Source organism: Chiroxiphia lanceolata, chromosome 15 (genome assembly GCF_009829145.1).
Source record: "Chiroxiphia lanceolata isolate bChiLan1 chromosome 15, bChiLan1.pri, whole genome shotgun sequence".
Classification (NCBI taxonomy): Eukaryota; Metazoa; Chordata; class Aves; order Passeriformes; family Pipridae; genus Chiroxiphia; species Chiroxiphia lanceolata.
The window spans coordinates 5,987,455-6,008,424 of NC_045651.1; the positions used below are offsets into that span (position 1 = coordinate 5,987,455).

At 38.0% G+C, this 20,970-nt stretch overlaps 1 long non-coding RNA gene across 1 annotated transcript in view; it reads right to left on the reverse strand.

Moving 5' to 3' along the window:
* The window catches only part of LOC116794148, a 221,055-nt gene extending 200,569 nt beyond the window's left edge, over nucleotides 1-20,486 (reverse strand). Inside the window, exon 1 of the long non-coding RNA XR_004359710.1 lies at nucleotides 20,436-20,486. This is a non-coding gene — a long non-coding RNA (uncharacterized LOC116794148). The remainder of the gene's footprint in view (nucleotides 1-20,435) is intronic.
* Between the last annotated feature and the right edge of the window lie 484 nt (nucleotides 20,487-20,970).

Here is a 20,970-nt window from a genome sequence, read left to right on the forward strand (position 1 = left end):
TGCCTTGCCACTCCAGATCAGAGTAACACTCCCTCACATTTACCAGGGAACTGCTCGTCTGGGTGTTCCATAACCTCTTAATCTGTAACACACAGGTTATTTTAAGCAGTTTAAAAAGAGCTCACTTGCACTAAACCAGATCTTTGTACTCGAATAGATTAAGGAGACCAAACATGAAAAGCTCTGCTGTCAACTGTCAGAGAGTGATAACATGTGGTATGTGGGAAAGGTTGCTTCAGCCTATTCTGGTAAAGGAGACCTGTCCACAGTTTGAAGTGTTCGGGAAGGAACACAGTTCTGGGAGGAAAGAGAATTTTTCATTTTCTGCAAAAGTGATGGGTGTATTCTAAGGTACTTGAAGAGTTAACAGATTTCTTAAACAGCTGATTTTTTAGCATCCTAAAAACAATTTTTATAAACTTTTCCAAAAAAAAGTAAATATCGTTTCATCTGAATAAAATATTACGTAAAAAATAATTTCTGGCTCAATTATTGCTAAAATGTTATCTGCCTTTCTAGGCTCCCTACCCCTGCCTATGCTGCAGTAAGACAGTGTCAGAACCAGCTTTATCTCAGCTCCATGGAGGGGAAGCAAAGCAGAGCTGGAAATAAATGAAATTTCTAGCCGTGCAAGGGGAGGGCTGGCCTGCTCATGCTTATCATACAAATAAAATTTTGCTTGGACTAAACAAAAGACAGCAAAGAGAAAAGCAGGCAGATACAAAAAAAAATAAAAATAAATCAAATCAAGTCCATTAAGAGGAATATGCTGAGATTCCGGGCTTGGAGCCAAACCCAAAGCATCCTGCAGCAGCATGGAAGCTCAGCTCACCTAGAAAAACACTGAGAAGGGGAATAAGCTCCACAAAAGCAGCAACTGGAGAAAAAGTAAAAAAACCAAACTTCTCTGTGAAGAAACTCTGCCTTCAAGCTGCAGAACAGCACTGGGGTAAAAAAACCACAACTACAGGTCATCTGAAATATCATAGAAGCTCTTTCCAAGAGTAAGGACAGGATGATTTCCCATATCTCTTACAAGAGCTCAGCTTGTACCGAATGAGCTGTCACGGCCAAACATCATCGTTTCAGTTGCAGTTTCATACTATTCTAAAAATGGTATCTGTACAACTTTTGTGGAAGTTCTGAGCCTTCACAAATGTTAGAGAGAGAAGAAAAAGAACAGGTGAGACATCCAACTCCTTTCTTTTGCCTGACTCACAGCTTGCTGTGGACAAGATGGGTGTTTCCCTTCTCTTCACCTGTGACCACCAGGATGCTTCTGACTGAGGAGAGTCCCTCTACTTGGGAGGAACAGGTTCCCTGCATCATGTACAGCTTCATCTCCCCATGGCAACCACACAGACAGGTATGAAGTGTTAAGGTCTCCTTATGCAATCCCACCCTACCTGTGCTTGAGCACCTCATCATTTTTGTATGTTCAAATTTACACCAAAGTCACTAGAAAATACCATGATAAGCATAAGGTGCTATAACAAAGACTAGTCCCAGAGTAGGAACTCAGTCTAACAGTCAAATCACCCAGTTCCTACATGAGTATTCCAACTGTTTAATCTTCCCACAAATGAGGGAAATAAATATCTTTTCCTTCACACAACTGATTTCACTATTGGAAGATCAACTCCTACTAATACAAGCAATACCTGATTCATTGACCTTTATACAAATTATATTATAGGAATCCCTTTTCAAGTGATTTGAAAGTAAGCAAACTTGACTTGGCAGAGTTTGTTTCTTTAAGTCCAAAACACTAAAAAAAAAAAAAATAAAATTGTGTTCAGACACCTTAAAAAGAGATTTTCCAGCTGTGAAGTCTAGTATTGTTGATTAAAATGGTATCTGAAGCAAAGTTAAATAATACTTCTGGGGTTAAATGCTGCAGTTACTAAGCAGAGAGACCAGGAAAAAAGCCAAGTTTGGCTGATTTCCCCAAATGCATCACTCTGACCATCTGTGAGAGAGGTAATGTTCTCTTAAGAGAAGAAACAATTATCGAAAAATAGGTCGTGGGATTGTCTTGATACGTATTTTGTTGTTGTTCAATTAACTCTTCATTTATAATCTTCCCAAAGCACCAAAAAACCCAGATGAACCCAAACACTGCAGGCTCTGTTAAGGCATGAATTTTTTTTTTGCTGTGAGTGCACATATAGTGCTATAGGTGAACCTCCTACAACACACCACTGGTACATGGTACACATTTTTTTACTTTGCAATGTTTTATCAGCTTTGTAAACACAACCCTGGTTACAGACTTTTTCCAAGCAGAGAAGTGCACCCCTACCAGCATTACCCACGTCTGTGTGGATAATCATGTGTGCCTGCCACTGCCTCAGCTGTGCAAATTGAGAAAGGAAATTCTACTTCAGAAACACAAACTCAAAAAGTGAGAGGCTGATGATTGTCTGTGTGTAATCCTGGTCTTACATCTCCTGGAAGGTGCTGCAGAAATCAGGCACTGAGCAAAGTGCCCACTTTGTTATTGCTGTGGTATCTAAAAAGGCGGATTTGACTTACCCTTGGCATTATTTCTGGGGTCATAAATCACTGATCCTGAATGGTAGAGGCTTATTACTTCCCAACTGCTCTCATCTGCTGGGGTTCCCACTGGGACACATCACATCCCTAAAGCAGCCCTAATTCACAGGGATCACTGAATACACTGCTGGTTGGCCTTGCTATTGAGCACAGAGCTGCAGAAATACACCATTGAGGCTCCTTTCTCTCAGAAGTCATTCAATCATTACTGTGAAAAAAGATGTTAAAGGAATTTTGAGCAAATCACAATATCTTTTTGCTTCTCAACTCAGATCTGAGCTTCCTGCTGCATGTGATCTCATTAATGCAGCATTTTCAGGGGCAGGCCGGAAATAATTTTCTAACATTTTTTAAAAAAAAGCCCAAAACATGGTGGCTTTAAAAATTCTCAAAGCTGCACAAGCTTATCTGTCTCCACTCAGGCTCACTTCTGGTGCCCTTTAGCACCACACACAACGTTATGATTAGTTTATCTCCCTGCACATACTAAGGCATAGTTACTCTAAAATAACTTTAGAAAAAATAGAACACACTTATTCAAATATATTTTGCTACGATGCAGAGTGCTACAAAGACAGCAAGGACTATAGAATTAAGCACATGAATCTAAGCATTATTTCTAATGCAGACAGCAGAAGATACGACTGCACGGCCCCAGGCTCAAATATTATTATTCTTTGAGATACAGACATTAAAAGTAATTGCCAGGAAAATTGTTCTTCATCAATTACTTAAAATACACTGGAGTTGAACACTCCTTGCTATTTCTTCGAGGGAAACTACAAAGAGAAAGATATTTGGAAAGCATCTTTGCTTTTTCCTGTTCAGGGTTTGGGTATTTTTTTGATACTCATGGGTAAATTACAATCTGAACAGTAACAGTTTGTTAGATTATTTTCCAGTACTTTCTTCATTTTTCCTTTATCAGTATCACTGTGTTTTACTACAAGTGACCAGAAATAACTGACCCTATGCATTGATTAGATGTAAAAATGTGATTTAAATGGTAGTCCATAATTACAACAAATTACTATGTTTTGAGTTTTTGTTGCTCATCAGATTTGAGTTACACAAAGTGAAATCTGAGCCATGAATTCCCACAGTTTACATTATTGTGCATGGAAAGACTTTGTCAGCTATGATGTAGTCCTGGCTAATCACTCAAGTAATTGATAAAAGTTGGTTTTAATGACTGCAGGGAAATTAGATTAACTTGTTTGGTGTATGTAAGAGCACTCTAAAAGCTCTGGTTAAACATATTCTTTATGATATATTCCCTGAATGAAACGGGAAGATATGTAATTCCCTTTACCCACTGCAATCTTTTCCTTTTTATTACCAATTATTTACACATATCCCTAACTGCCAAGGAATCTAAGAAAATCATCTGGACTTTTAGAACCAATAGAGAATTTGGGAATAACAAATAACTTTCAACTAGGTATAGGTCAATTAATTTGTTTGGAGGGGAAAAAACCCCTCCCACTGAAACTTAAAATTGAATCATGTGATGTCCTGGATTTAAAGTTTATATTAAGTTAGGCAAAAAGAAAAAAAAAAAAGGGTTTTAACTCATATTAAAAAGACCTGCTTTCTTTCCCTTTTTGGGCACACTTGAACTGTATTCTCCTGAGACACTTGCCTGACCCAAAGCCGAACAACTGCCAAGACAGTGACACAGAACAGCGTGGATAAAAGGGATTGAACATAAAAAGACTGACTCAAAACAACCATGAAATGGAAGCATTTTTGCTTTTCCTGTCATAAAATAACTCTTATTTCATAAAGCACCTCAAGAGATGGTGACAGGAAAGGGTAGCAGGGCAGCAGGCTTACATGGATTTCTGCCTTCACCTCCCCAGCACTGAAAGCCTGCACAGGCTGTGGCAGTGCCCCACACAGGGGAGACTTTATGAGTTATAAATGCCAAGACTTCAGCAAAAACTGGAAGCAATTAAGAGAATCTTGCAAGTTAAAAAAAAAGACCCCTCCCCCCCAAAAAAAATCCCCAAAAAACCCAAACCCACAAAAACATCCTGAAGAATTAAAGAAAGGGTTGTGGGTTTTTTCCTGATTTCCTTCCCTCCTTTGTAATTCAGGAAAGTCTGCAGATAGAAAAGTAAGATTCATTATACTTTTAATTTACCATGATATAAAATTAAAGGAAGCTGTTAGAGGAAGCATCTTCTCTGTAACTTCAAAGACTTTGTCCCACAAAGCCTTGCTCACATGTACAGATCCATTTATTATTTCCAGTTTATGCTACCCCTGATTTTGCCTACTGCATTTAAATTTATTTCCCAGTCAACCAGAGTATATTGTCTTCCATATATTACACCCATAATGGGGCTGTGTAGGATTGTATAAAGCCATCTTTCAACGAGAGCTGGTCTATAAGTTACACAATGGGTTGCTTCATCTTCTCCCACCTTGTACCCATTTCTTAATTTGCATAGTTTTACACAGTACATTTCAGCTCCTATCAAGATTTTATTATGAACTTATACTGAAAACATTTCAGCCTGCATGAACGTATTTTGCAATATTTTCTTCTTGTATTTATTCTACACACTCATAAGCTGTATGTTTTTCTCTGCAGTGGCATGAAGCTGGCATTTTTAACCAGAGTGGGATTAAATTTTCTGTGTGATCATGAAGCATGAAAGCTTTACCACACAAGACAGTCCCCTGTGACCTCAGCTACAGAAATGGAATAACTTTAAGCAAGTTCTTCCTAGGAATACTCCCTCTCTGCTCCCCTTCAGGTCCCTCCTCTGTTACTTTTATTAATAATGCCAACTACTTTACACCTTGCTGGATCATTATTTGGTTCTCTGAATGTTGATGATGTTGCAAAGGTAACAGAGAAAAAAAAAATCAAAGCAATGTCTAAAAATTCAGGAATTTGATTTGAACCACTGTAGGCATAACAAAAGCAGCTTTAAAGTCAGATCACAGAGATGAGGAGTTTCTTTAGAAAATGAGCAACCTGAACCTCTCACAGCACTCAGGTAACTCATGCATGAAGTGTGTAAAGTCTACATCAAAAGTCTAAATATTTTCCTATCTACATTTCTATCACTGTTTCCCCATATCTAGTATTTCAGTTTTATCTTTTAAATCAGAGGTACTAAACAACTTTTGCCATCTGCTGAATCCAAGACACAGAATTTATGCTGCGAATTTCCCTCTCATTTCATTTATTAAGAGCTGAACTAACTACAGTCCAGATGCTCTTGCAAAATCCACTGCACTCCAGACCATCCAGTTCTCCCGCAACTCTCCCACCTTCCCTAATTATTTTCCTCCTTTGATGCTGGAGAAATGTAAAATTTCATTGTTTCTAAAACCCTAATATGACAACCTCAGAGGAGAGTGTGCAGCCCAGCATCAGAGGAGGATCACCAGAAACAAGTGTAGGCAGGTAAGAGGCTGACACTTTTTGCAAAATTTGGAATTCCAGTCACTGTAAATTAATAAGTAAGTAATTCTGGTTTATTTGGAAGAGAAAAACACAAGCAGCATATCCTTGTAGCTCTTTAATGCTTCAGTAATCTAAAAAAGGTACAGAATCTCAGCATGTGGTATGTTCATAAATATATGACTACACAATAGCAAAGTCATGCCTCTCCCACAACCACCATTGTGCTCCTGTCTCCCATTGCCACAACTAAATTCCTAGACAGGCCTACTCTACATGGAATAGAAATGGGTGGGATTGCACACCCCAATTTTGATATGCTATACTTACACACAGGCATTGATTCTACTAGAATTCTACTAAAATTCTACTAAAACCAAAGCTGAGCAGTGTGGAGGGAAAGTCCTTTTTTAGTGAAACACTACCAATGTTTAGTTCTTACAAGTGGAGGGAAGGATGGATGGGAAATGCAGTTGAGTATTTCTGTAGTTCTTCATCAATACTAAATGGCTTTCCATGGAAACTTACACAAGTGTTAATAATAACAAACTAAACATGACCAATATTCTCAGCACAGCAGATTTGCATCATATGCAAAACCTGGAGGAAAAGTGTAATGACTCCACCACATGACTCCTTCCACGTAGAGTGTGTGATGTTGAGATGTAGTTTGGGTGGATTCACAGGTTGGTTTTGCTTTGTATTTTCTCCATGTGAGAAAGGGCCATTTGAAAATTATTATCTTCATTTATAAAGTTCACATAAAATTTAACTCTCAAACAGAAAAAAAAATAATCTGAAAAAGTTATAAAGAAAACAAGTACCAAATATTGGTAAGGATCTAACCAAGTGATCTACGAATTGAACCAAGTAAGAGCAGGTTTAGAGGTGCTAAGTAATTAGCATGTGACTGTAATAATTTTTTTATTGTTTGTAACATCCAAAGTTTGCTCTCTAGTTATCTGCAGAACTTGCTGAAAGCAGCAGGCTCCTGCTCATCCAGGCCCAGTGTCAGCTGACCCCCTACACCCTCCTTGGGCAGTGCTGCAGTGGGACACACAGACCACTGCCCCAGCTTGACACTGCAACAGGACCAAAAGCCAAGTGTGCTAATGAATAAAATACCAAAACAAACAAGCAGAAATAGTTTGGTCATTACTTTGAGTGACAACTACAGGATATTTACATCGACAGAAGTAATTCCTATTCAAATATTTCAGCTGAGATTAAGAAGCCCAGTTTTAGGTGTGATTGACTTTTACAACATGTGCTTCAGGCCTTTGAAATACTTTATGCTTCTTAAGAGTTTCAGTCCCACTTACTCTAAAAATATTTAATTGAGCTGGAAAGACAGCACTGAGAGATAGGTGAGAAGTGCTCATTTCCTCACTATAATTGAGTGGTCAGGCACAAGACTAAGTTACAAATAAGCACAAGGAAAGGTAAACCCTTGAGAATTATTTTATTGTCTCTATCCTATCAGAACCCACTTGTTTTTATATATCCATAAAGCAGTGTTCTGCCCTCTGAACAGGTCTGTTATGAGAGATTAGTATCTGTCAACTCAATTTTAACATGTGTAGTGGTTTAACCTGGCAAACACTTAAGCACCACAGAGCCATTCGCTCTCCAAATCAGTGGGTTGGGGGAAATACTCAGAAAAAAAGGTAAAACTTGGGGGTTGAGATAAAGGGCAGTTTAATAGGACAGAAAAGGATGGGAAAATAGTAATAATGATGATAAAAAAATATACAAACCCAGTGATGCACAGTGCAATTGCTCCCCACCTGCTGAGCAATGCCCAGCCAGCCCCTTGAGCAGTGGGTCATCAGCCCCATGGCCAACTCCCCCCAGTTTTATTGCTAAGTATGACACCATGGAATGTGCTGGGAACATCCCTCAGGTCATTTGAGGTTATCTGTGTCCCCTCCAGCATCCTGGGCACCCCCAGCCTGCTCACTGCCCGGGCAGCATGAGAGGCAAAGTGCCCAACTGTGCAAGCCCTGCTCAGCAACAACTCAAATATCCCTGTGTTACCAGCATGACCCTCGTAATTAAATCCAAAACATAGCACTGTACCAGCTACTAGGAAAAAAATTAACTCTATCTCAGCCAAAATCAAGCCAACATATTACACATAGCAACAGAACATTCAGTGGACAGCCAATAATCCTTGTTTTAAAATGAATACAAATCAACTACCAGCCAGAAACAATGGTAAACTCAAAGGTTTTAGACAACTTGTTTAGCAGAGTCAAAAGGAGATTTCACAGAAGCAAGTCCAACATCTCTGTAAGAGCATGACAACAGATAAGGACATGCAATTGGGATTACTTTTCGTCTTGTTTTAATTGTCACTTTAATGTAAATACTCCACAAATCAACGAACGTACTGAATTATCGGTGTGATAATACATTCAAACATTTGACATTTACATTAATTGGAGATAATGAAGAAAATATTTTTGTTGTTCGTTGGATGAGACTAAATGGGCTGGAAATTCAAATGAATAAAACATCATTACAACATACACTGTACACCTGTTCAGAGCTCTATTAACAGCCTGATATTTTTATTAGGTGCAAGCACAGCAATACAAAGACAAATGACCACTTTCACACTCCCAGGATAGAAGCAACCAGAGCTCAGTGTGTGGGGTCACTTAAACTACAGAGCTCTGACAAGTGCTTAACTAGCCCCAAAATGCCTCCACTTAGTTTCGACTTTTAATTTTATAAATTATTTACAGTTTAGTAGGTGCAAAGCTGGTGGAAAATGCCTTTTCTGGCAGGTTGATTGACAGGATAATTATACTGTGGTTTTGTGTTTAGCACTGTTATGCAGAATCATAATGGTATAAAAACAAAATATGAATGTTATGAGCTTTTAACTTTGACAAGGTCAGTCTGAAGCCTACCAAACAGATGTCACAAAAAGCCATTGCTGTCATTAGCCAGGTCCTGTAAGTACAGCTGTACCTCTCTAGTTATGTTTTAGTAAGACTAAATACTTTTTTCTGTATAAAATTCAAGATAAAACTTAAGAAACAATACAGATATCTAGTAATTCTCATTATTTATTTTGAGGAAGTGTGTAGAACCACTAGGGACAGGTTAGATTTCTCTGTGCAGAGCTTTGTATTTCAGATGGGTAATGCCTTGCACAAATTTCTATAAATTTTCAGCTGCAAAACAACACAATTCAATAGAATTAAGAGTGCCCTATAGAATTTACCTTTTAAAATACCTTTGATCTATGGTTTATGAGGAGTCATGATTATTGGGGGCTTCAGTGAGAGATGAGTGAGTACCCCAAAAAGAGGATACAGATACTAATTTCTTTTAAGGATTATATATTCGGATAAAAGTGCAGTTTTGTGTCCATGTCTTTATTAACCCCTGTTGCTATTCACTACTGCTAATTGCAACCTTGATTAGCAATTAAAAGACTCAGATGATTGGTGAAGATATTGAATAACAAGTTGTAACAAATCTGGCAGAAATTAGTGTCCACTGAGGCCCAAACCACCCTGAGCTGTAAAGCAACAGTGTAAACACAACACTGGGGGCCAAGGAATCTTTTGAAGAACAGTTTGAACTTATTCTTTATTGCAAAGGCTACTAAGTGAATAGATTAAAGTGGCATGTCTCCAAAGATAGAATTCCAACAATGGAATGAAGATGTTATAAAAGCATAAAGAACAAGGGCAAGATCTCAGTGCAAGGTACAGAAAAATGGCTGCAGATATTAGGGCACCATGCATAATGCATTTTCCTGCTTATTTAATATTGCAACTTCTACCCCTGCTGCAGTCTATCAGAGGACAACTATTAAGTCCATACACTGTTGCCTTTTTTGCATGATTCTGGATCTATGCCCACAAGTAGAACTGCAATAACATCTGAGTAAAATACTGTCCACAGAAACTTACTGTACTAATGAATGACCAAAAGAGCAGGAGGCTTACAAAGATACAATACCAAGATACAAGAGTGACTGAGGGTCACTCTTTATTTGATCATGGGCACTCCTATTCAGATTTTTTTTTTCTTTGTTAGGAAAGATTATCATTTCCTATCCTGACTGACGCTTACACAGAAGCTTGGTATCTGCTCTGTGGCTGTTAGTTTCTCTCTCCTTTTTTTATTCCTTCCCTTCTGTTGCTCCTTTACATATCTTCCCACATGCAGTATAGATAAAACCGTGCTCATAACGAAGCCTCTAAAAGAATATCGTGTCAGGAGTGTTAGTGAAAAAGAGAAACAAATAGATTCTACTTTAAGATATCTTATTTCTCATTATGTCCAAACAGTTCTTCCTATCCGCTCCCTCTCATCAACCTAAGCACTGTTTTATCTTTCAGAAACACTGCAGGCAAAGTACATGAAGGAATGAATACACAAGTGATATCTGCAGGACTCAGCTATCAATTTGGGCTTCCCTGTTGTCTTGTTAGAGACAAAGAACTGTCTATAGCAGGCTCCAATGAGTGATGGCTCACCAGTGCTTCTCTTACACCATTTACTATGAGGTAAGTTACTCTAAAAAGTGACCTCTTCTATTATCAGGTACCCAGAAAAGCACTGCTTCAACTCTGCTGCGACAGGAGATCCCACATTTCAGCCTCATGCTGCAGTCTGCTAAATATGACAGATCACATGGAGCCCTCCACAACTGTTCCATGACTGTTTGGCTTCATCCACGTTGACAGCTCTGCAGAGAAGCCAACTCCAGCAGCAAACACAAAAGAAACCTCATAGACAGCACATACACTGTACCCATGACAATATTTTCAGGTAAAATCGTATTTTTATGATAGATTAGGAAGGAATAAACCAAATGGCTTCAGCCTATGCAACCCCTACCTATCACTGCTACAAAGACTGTTGGACTCAAACTGCTTTATACAATATTTAAGTTTGAAAGAATTAATGGGGGGTGAATGTTTGGAATTATAGTTGCTCTGGCTGTCCTCACACAGACATGCTTTATGCAGAATGAGGATATTGCAAAGATGTAATGCAGAACATTTTGAATTCCTAAATTTTTATTTTACATTTATTATTTCTCGTTCACCAGCCTAAACTTATTGTTTTGGTTTTTTATGTTTTTCCCATGCAAGTTGTAGGTGAAGGTAAGGGTACCAAGAAAACACTCAACTTTTAAATTTGCCCTATTTTATACAGTAGAAAAAACCCTACTGTTTCAGTCTGCCTGACTGCTGATGCAATGTCTTGAATCCTGTCTAAATTGAGAAGCAGGCCTTATTTTCCCTTCAGTATAAGTTGCTTTCAGCTCAGAGAAAATGAAACCTGTGTATCACAATAGAACTGAAGGTCAGGGGGTTATTCAGCTTGCTGTGGCAAGTAGTGTTGATCTAAATCACAGCTGCCTGCTCAGTGCTGCTCACACAACAGGAAGAAGTGGAAGGGAGGTTGCACAAAGCCAGCATCAGGTTACTTCTGTCTCAGTCTTTGAAATAATTTTCTTACCCCTACAGCTTTGTTTCCTTTATAATGTTAATGAATGAACTGCCAAGGAAAAAAAAAAATACAGAATGCCAAGAAATGGCTTAGGTGTCTGCCAGTAGGTACGCGGAAGACACCACCTCATTCCAAATAATAATTTAATTGAAAATGGCTTCCTAAGGCTTTCTAATTGTCTAGCTGACATATCTTTGCCCACAATCAGTTTAATCTGGTAAGTATCATTAGGGAGGGGAGTGACTGTGCTCTTCTCCTCACCCACAGGACTTGGCTCTGTTCTCCCTTGAGGTGGAAGTGCTCTTGCACACAGTGAGGTGGGAAATGTATCCAGCCAAAAATCACAGCAGCAGCAAAACGTTCTGTTTGGGCTGGATCAGTTCACAAACTTGGGTTGTCATGTGGCTGCCTGTGAATTCCTGTGGCACAAACACAGGAATCATGGGAACATATGGGGCTGCAGTGGTTCCTGCTGAACTGAACTGATAATGGAATGATGGCGTGAAGTCGAGACAGGCCACAGGTTAGAAACTAAACATCCTTTCAACTAGTCTGGAGTGAAGGCATCAAAGGAAGGGTAACAGAATCACTCTTCTAGTTGACTCATCAAAAAAAATAAAACATTCTCACCCGGTCCCCAAACCATCAAGCAAATACATGTGACTATGTTAAAAATATAAATTGGAGTGGTGAGGATTGCTCTTATTCGAAAAGTTAAAGATCTTATGGGCAAATCTGCCTTCAAAAACAGCAGTGTGTCCTAATGCAGGTAAAGGTCAACAGCCTCAGAGAGCACATCACCAACCACAGCCACCAACTAGGGAGAAACTGGTGCTTTTACAGCACATTTGCTATCAATGGGTGTCCTAAAGTTTCACCTCTGAGGTAAGACAGTATAATTTCCATGTGTAGTAGCAGACAGATCCAGAGCCATCTATTCTCAGTATTTTACAGAGCAATAGTAGAACAATTTTGAATGAACTATGGCCTAAATTGAGGAAGGAGGAAAAAGGTCAATAAACAGAATGAAAATCTCCTAATTTGATCCATTTGCTGACAACAAACACAGATTGGGCAAAGTACCAGGCAACTCCAACAGAACTAGCAAGGTTAATGGAGCTGCTGCTATAACATATTGTAGATCTAGTAGTGTCAGTGGCGATAGTGGTAATGTTGTAAACACAGTTTGTTTTCCATCTGGTGCGTGGTATATGCCCTTGATAAAAGGGTGCTGCATTATGCATTTCTGTTCTCCTAAATTTATTTACTCCTAAAAATGTATAATGATTTTAATAGCCATATACAGAGACAGAACTTCGGCTTGAAAAAAAATGCTTGCAAAAAAATTTCCCTAATGAGGTTAAGGACAATATTAAATCAAAAATATTGTCATTATAAGCAAGGGATTTTTTTTCCCCTTCAAAAAAATCAGTTCAACTTTTGCAGTTGAATACCCACACAGTAGTTGATGTGGATGCTGCCTAAGACCAGAATGGAATATAACAACATTTTACATTTGAATTAATCCTCACCACTTTACAAACTGCATAATACACAATTCTGAAGATATCAATTAAAACTATAAAATATCTATGCTCCGAGGCAAATTAAAATCCATGGAAGGTCTTACCTTCCTTGCAAGTGGCTTTGGATCAGGCCTTGAGAGATCACTAATACAAAAATAAACTACCTTTCAGTAGCACTTCATACTGATGTGCAGTAGTTGTGAATCTCAGTTTCAACTTCACCTTAGGGGTACGCACAGCTGAGCACATAGTTTTAATTTTCTTAATCAGTGTTTTTAACTAGTATTCTGTTGAAGCCTTGATCTGAAATATAATCACTCTTTTCATCAAAATATTTACAAAAGAAAGTGTGGAGCCCTGAAGATTCCTGTTTGAATCGTGCCTGGTATCTATGGTTACAATGTATTATGGATGGTAAGGACCGGGAACACAGCGTGTGCACTGGAAAGAGCTGCAATCAGACAGAATGTGAGACAGCCTAGAGGAGGTAATACATTGTCTAGAGAAATTATGTGTATGCTGGAGTAAGCTGATTAGAGGGAATAAACCAAAGGGGGGGGGAACCGCATGTAAATAGTCATATGCTGGCAAAAAATAAATATGAAATAAAGCTTTGGGGACTGTGAAATGGCCTCAGAGACAGGCCTACCTGAAAGGCAGGTGGTTTGCCATTCCCCCATGATCCCATCTGCTACCTTGTGTGTCTAAAATGACACATCTTCCAACGCACAGGTACTGGATCAGGTGCTATTGGAGAGGGACAGCTGTCTTTGTCACTGAGAAAACATCTCAGTGAGTTAGTCATACCTGCTGTAAATCCTGAAATCACCACTAACCAAACAGCCTGAAATTTGCTGTAGAAGTGCTTGCTTCAGCTCCCCTCTCTGCTGGAAGCATTCAGTACACAACTGCATGTCAGCACCTCTTAAGTCACCAAGCCCTAAGTATCAGTCTGGGTTGAATTTTCAGAGCAAACCCTTCGACCTGCCGACAACCATTTTGAATAAACGACGTTGGGTAACACTCAGTAAGCATCTGCATTTCATAGATAATGTCCAGGAGTGCAAACGAGTACCTGTGTAGGAGTACAGCAAACCTGTGGATTGATCACAGGACACAGACAGGGACTCCCTTTAATAAACTACTACAAAATCCTACTCTGCTCTGCCTTCCTCTACCGCTTTCCTCTGATTTGGAATGGAAATCAAAATTGCTGCTGGCTACAGTGCTAGAAAACACCAGAGAAAGGATATGGAGACAAAGTACTGAGGAAAGGTCAGGAGATAACAGGAACAGGCATGGGAAGTAGGAACAAGGAGGAGGTTTTGCTTCCACTCTTTTTTTCATAGAAGGTGGCACTTTGTATGCACAGGATGCTTAGTAAGATCTTTTCTGATTAAACTAGGGAAGACTTCAAGCAAAGGGCAAAGGATATCACAGCAGGACTTGTATGGTATGTTTTCTCCTTAATCTGAAAACCTTTTTCTTCTTCAACTTGAAAACCCACAGAAATAATTTATTTCTGACAACAATGACTATGTATATACCGATATATTTGGCGAAGAATAATCCTGGTTTAAGTTTTAGCATTTATAGTGCCAAATTTATTCAATGAGATATAAACACATTTACACAATAAAGGTAAAAAAAGACATTAACAGTGTGAAGATTAATTCCATCCAACATGAACTAGTAGCTGTGGCCTTTGTTACCTCGAAGGCTGCAGTGCAGAATCATAATGGACTTGGTTTAAATGCAGAGGTATAAACTCAGTTTTAAGAGCTGATTTTCCACACTAAAACAGTCAAAACATTAGTCCAACCACTTCTTATACACTGGGATCATGGAGACGAACAATTCTGACTCTTCTAAGAAAGAAGCAAACAATTTTTTTTTGTCCAAATTAGAGATTTAGAGACAACTTTCCTTTTTCCAGAAAAATGGAATATGGATTTCTGCCTCACCAAGCCAAGCATTTTGTTATGTAGTAGTAAAAATCCTAAATTTTCCAGTTCAGCATTCTACATTTCCCTTCTTTTAACCCCCTTAGGGAAACAGAGCTGAAAGAAAAACAACTTTCAGAAAGTGAACAGCCTTAGTAGCCTATTTTCTCCAGTGGAGAAGGTGAAAAATATGAGTGTGAAATGATATATATAAAATAAGTGAGCACAGTTGGAGAGAAAGGGAGAGTTAAAAAGGAAAGAAGAGCTGATGTAAAAAAAATTCTCAAATATCCATATTGAATTGTCAAGCAAGTGAAAACAGATTGAATGAAACTGGAGATTGAACATGTTTGTATTCCCTCAAACATTCTGAGCTTGCACTAACAGAACTAGGAAAAAGCTCAAAAAACTCAGTTCCATTTGACTACACTTCCTTTGTTTTGTTCACGTTTAGAGGAGAAAATTTTAAGTACAACTTGGTTGCTCATTGCATTTCTTGCCAGACAAAGTATTAGAACCATTCTGAAGAAGTTTTTCAGAGAATTGTTTTGAGAGAAACTGTGTCCTTAACTGGAGAACCTGGATCTTGTGCTCATACTCCAAACTCTAAAGTAACCTTTACATTTTTAAGCTGTTATGCAGCTTATTTAGCTGACACATTCAGTTTTCCAATATTTAATACTCAATTTTACGAGAATTTTTGAAAATGTTAGACCCAAGGTAAAAAGTTATTTTCCACTGAGGAGTTGGGATAGGAAGAGAATTTCTCAACAATGCTACTCAATGTTACTGACAAAAAGCTTCCCTACACCCTCCTTCTGTAGAAAATGTTTAGGTTATAGAAAATAATATGAATGCAAATATGGTGTTCAAATGATAGCATAGTTTCAGCAAAACTATTTCCAAGGAAAGCACGCTATTAATCTCAGCTATCAGATACACAGAAGACATATTTAGGTTATATATACACCAAATTCTCTGGCTGTTATTATGTAGTGGTTACACTGCAAGTGCCAGAAGTCACCAGCAATGATGAGGAGTGTATGGCACTGGAGCTATTTAAGCAACTAAGATAAATACACTCATTGTAATAGGTTACTGTTCACACACACAATATGCATTAGCTTTTGACCTGATGAATGTGGAGTTTAAAATAGTTAAGACAGAAAGCATAAAGGAGAAGATGTATTATTATCACACAGCAAAATGATGCTTATTCAGTTCCAGGGCCCTGACAAGCACAGGAGACAAATCTGTGTTACCTGAATTCATTAGTCCTTTTACTTGTTATATTTCTCTAAACATATGATTACATTAAATTACTCCACTTTTCTCTGACTCCTTGTCATGATGAGCTATCATGCCCTTGTCATGCATGATGCAGTTGGCAAGGATAAAATCCTTTTTCCTTCAAGCCCGTTTTCCTTTCTGTCCTCTATTCCCCACTCTGGTTTTTACACAGAAAAAAAATCAACTACTAGAAGTAACCAGTTTGCATGAAAACAGCTAGTGGGAAGCAATTCTTGATATGACAGAATTATTTTTTTTTCAACATCAAGAGTGAATAATAAGTTGTTTCAATTACCTTAGCATTATGAAATATTCCTGTGTATTTAAGGCCTCTAAATCTGAAGTATATAAGCTTGACCATTACTTAAAGATGGAGAATCCAAAACATTAAGAGCATTTCATGGCACATATCTTATAAGGTATGTAACTCCAGAAATTTCCACAGTATTAAACATGATAACAGTAAAAGCTCTAGTCTGTACACAGATCAAATTCTTGTGGATAGAAATTTTTTTTCTGTGTATATCCCACTAAATAACTTTGGTTGTGTCATTTGGGAAGCAGGAGCAGTTCCTGCACTGTTGCTAAAATGGTACCATGGCAACAACAAGAATTCTTTATTCACAGGTTATCTTAAGATTTCCCTTGAATTACCTTGAGGAGTGAGGACTGAAAACCAAACCCATATATTCTCATGTTTTCATCCTCTTTTTACCAATATTCTTTATTTGTTCTATCTGGTACACACTGATTTCCCTTCAACTTGCATTTTCACTTGCATTCCAACAGCTGCCCAACTTGAACTAAACAACAGTGCCATCTCCAAACTGAGGTTATGGACATCTAAATGGCTGCACCTCATAAAAATACACACTACACCCCATCCTCCCTTTGAAACTAAATCCAATTCCTATTCCAGGGAAAATTCTTCAGCAGAAGGACAGTGCACCACTTCTGTTGGATATTTAACATCCTGTAACTAATGGAAACCCTCTTCTCAGAAACTGAGTGGGAAGACATTCCTGTACGGTCTGTGACTGCCAGACAATGTTCTTTTTGTGTTTTTTAGTGCATCTCTTATTTTGATTTTTAATTGTACTGAAGGATATTTCATTAATCACTTTTCATTTATGCTCTCTATTACAAGCAATATCAGCCACAGCTTTTTAAAAGGACTATTTTCCATGCATTTATTAGTCATGCATAACAGCACACAACAAAACCATTCTACCCACACTCATCACAGGTGTTACCTGGGATGGGGTAGCAATAATTTTACACCTTGTTTCAGTTACTCCAACACATTCTTTAAGCTGAAATATTCTTCTTTCAGTTTACAATTTTATCAGTGCCATTTTACTGAAACTTGATTGATACACACTGTGAATGATTCAGCTGTAAACAGCTGTGGCTCCTATATTTAAAAATTCTTGATGACAGAACTCCTCAGGAGTTTGATGGATCTTGCCAACTAATTATTAAAATAAATAAATAAATAGTGTATTAGTAAATGTGCATACTGCCATTAACTATACTGGGAAAAAATATCATAATAAGAGATGTGTTCACAAAATAAGTGTTTTCTTTAAAAATTATTTTATTTCCTTTTTCTTCCTTTAATTTTGAATGAATTCTTTAACTACTTCTTTAGACTATAGTAACTTGTAAGGCAGATAATTCCTGGAATGTTTCTTTTAATCGTTCCCAGAATACTTCTTTTTTAGATTCCTACTTTTCATGGAACGAAGTAATGGCAAACATTCTGTAATATATGTATATTTCTCAGTTTATCTTTGATTCATGGATCAACAGAAGAGTTATTTAAGACAGTTTTTCCTTAAATAAGAGCTATCTGTCACAGACCTGTCTAGGCTCATATTTAACCGTATTTATTCCTTATATAGATAATGTCAGGGCTTGATTTTCCAGCACTCCTAATAATCTTAAAGATAACTCTCAAATTTACTTGCTATCTTTACTGTGATGACCTTGAATAACACAAATGGTTCTGCACATTTTCTGGATTGCAAACTTTTCCCTGCCAGGCACCAGTGTGCAGTTTGTAGTCATCACCTTGAGCATTTATTTTTAAATACACAGTTCTTGGAGTTTTGTGCTGCTTCAGGACTTGTTTAGAAAAAACATTTGTATTAATATCACAACACTAAAGTTACTTTATGTAAATGTACCTAAACATAAGTATCAGACAAACAAATGTCCAAAGAGCAAGTCAAACTCAATGTCAATAAAGTATCTGAACTGTACCTTTTTAAATTCTGCTTGCAAACAGTGTGAGGATTACTAGCAGCCTCAATCCACTTTTATGACATTAATTTACCTTAAGAGATGACTGATTGGGTGAAATTGCACCTAATGATATCTGCAGTACTTACTGAGTGCCACTCATCAGAGATCCCAGTTTATACCAGTTGTATGTACTGCTGATTAAAGATAAAACTGAAATTGTATCTTATAGGAAGCTGAATTACTCTGTGGACTAACACATACCATAATGCAAAATTTATTGTAATTCGTGGAGAAGTTCTCTGGATTTTATTTCCTTCAGAGCAATTTCAGGAGCAGTTCCACAATAGGCTCCAGTCGCTCTCAGAGTACCAAAAACTACTGTTGGATCTGCTGCTCCCCCCTGCACTGACAATCCTGACCACAGAACTGCACAGAAACATCCCACTCAAACCTGCTCTGAAAGGAAAAATTGTTCCTATGGTTTCTGAATGCCAGAGCTGTCTTGGGAAGGGTGTGGGGAGCCATTTGGGGGTTTTGGTGGTGTTTTCTTCCTCTGACTGGGCTGTTGCTCCCTTGCAATTGCCAGTACAAGTAGGGAGAAGGAATATGGGGTCAGAGGTGAGGAAATCAAAGCTGCCATTCTGGCTGCAGCACAGACTCACAATGGTCTATGCTGACCTTGAAATTGCACCCAAGATATCTCTGATAAGATATTCATGTGTTCTTTTCCGTATCCATTTCTGTAGCTTTTCCTTTTAATTAATTTTTGGATATGATAGGTCATGCTTTCAAGAGCTATCATGCTACCATATTAAGTTTTAGAAGCTTTAGGAAAAAAAAAAAAAGACCAAAAATATGAACTTTGAAGGTTGGGTACAGATTAATAAACATAAGAAAGGACGTTCCCACACTTTCTTGGTGTTCCAAACAAGCTGTTTTCCACAGGCAAAGAAAGGTCATGATATTCTGACCTCAATGGTTTTTCATCTATTTTCTCATATTCCAGAAGTTTGTGTTCTAACCATCAGTGTGAAGAGTCACAGTCATTTATTTTCTCCTATTAGAAAATATTACGTATTTGGTACAAACAGCAATCTATCCAACACTAGGGTGCACTCACCTCACCTTATAACACTAAGGGTCAGAAAGCTACTTCTAGATGATTGGAGAATGAATTGTTAAGCTTCTTTCTGCCTACCTGAAAGTAGGGATTTAAAGCCAAATCTGTCACAACTCAATCATTCCAGAATATTCTGCAATAGAGCTCCTTATTCCATCTGTTGTGGGAATTCAGAGTGGCTACATCTGCTCTACTTTGTGCAAAGCACTTCATTTGGAACAGAAATGAGCAGTACTCCCTGAATCTGTGTGCTGACTTCAGAGCAATTAGACAGCACCTAAAGGGAGGTGTTTTCCTGGGATCCCAGATCTCCACTGTCAAGTTCTGTTACTGGGAAATACTGTTAATGGGTGACATCCACAAGCAAGAAGTTACTGGATCTCTTGCCTGGCAAGGATGTCTTCTCTGTCAGAAGAACATTCATAATCCCATCCAATAAATTTAAACTGAAAGCATCTTTAAGCTCTGTTCTCTTTTTTAATCAAGTTTCACCCAATAGTTAGGAAAAAATCAATAGTGCTACATCTTTATACTTGTTGATCCCCTTATAAACTGATGCATCAGTCTGTTGTTACCAAGTGTAAGTGCCTCTTTCTGCAAAGGGTGAACTTCATAATCCATTTTGCACATAAAACCAATCTCCAGACTGAAAAATCCCCAACAAAATACACCAAGAATCCTCACATCTGTGTGTGCACCGAGTGCACCCTGAAGACATTATGCTAAGCAGCAAAAATAATTTTTGTTAACTGTTTAGACCATCAAACCAAGCAAGTACAACAATTCCAAACATGTTTTCCTTCTCAGTTCTGCACTTTAGATTAAAAAAGACATCTGTTACTACTTACCAATCTTCTGCTCTCTTCAAGACTGGTGACTATTCACTCATTCAGTAACTCTAAAAAAGAAGAAAGCAGAAATGCTTATTTTAGGTGCCACTGTCAGGTTTAAGTTGATGTAAGTATCCCAAATTCAGCACTTTTCACAAGCATTTAGAGATGGCATAGTAGAAAAAAAAATGTTGAAAAATGTTCTACAACTTGCTAAAAGTTTTCCCATAACCAAAATCACTGCAATAGACTTGAACTTGTCTCTGTGAGAAAATTGTTCTCCCATTCTCTTTATTGTCTCTCCAGTCCTTAAGCACAGATGGACTTGGGTGACTTTCCTCATGGAAAGTGCAGGGATGCCCCACAAATTACTGCAATCTACAGGTTTTACTCCTCCTAGTAATGGAAATTAGAGTTCAAGGAATTCAAAAACCAAAGGATCATGACTCTACCTATTCAAAATACTCTTATGTCAGTTATTTTTCTTTGGTGTTTTCTTCACCAGTGTAGAAGATGCAGCTCCTAACTCAGAGTCTTTGACAGTTACAACCAA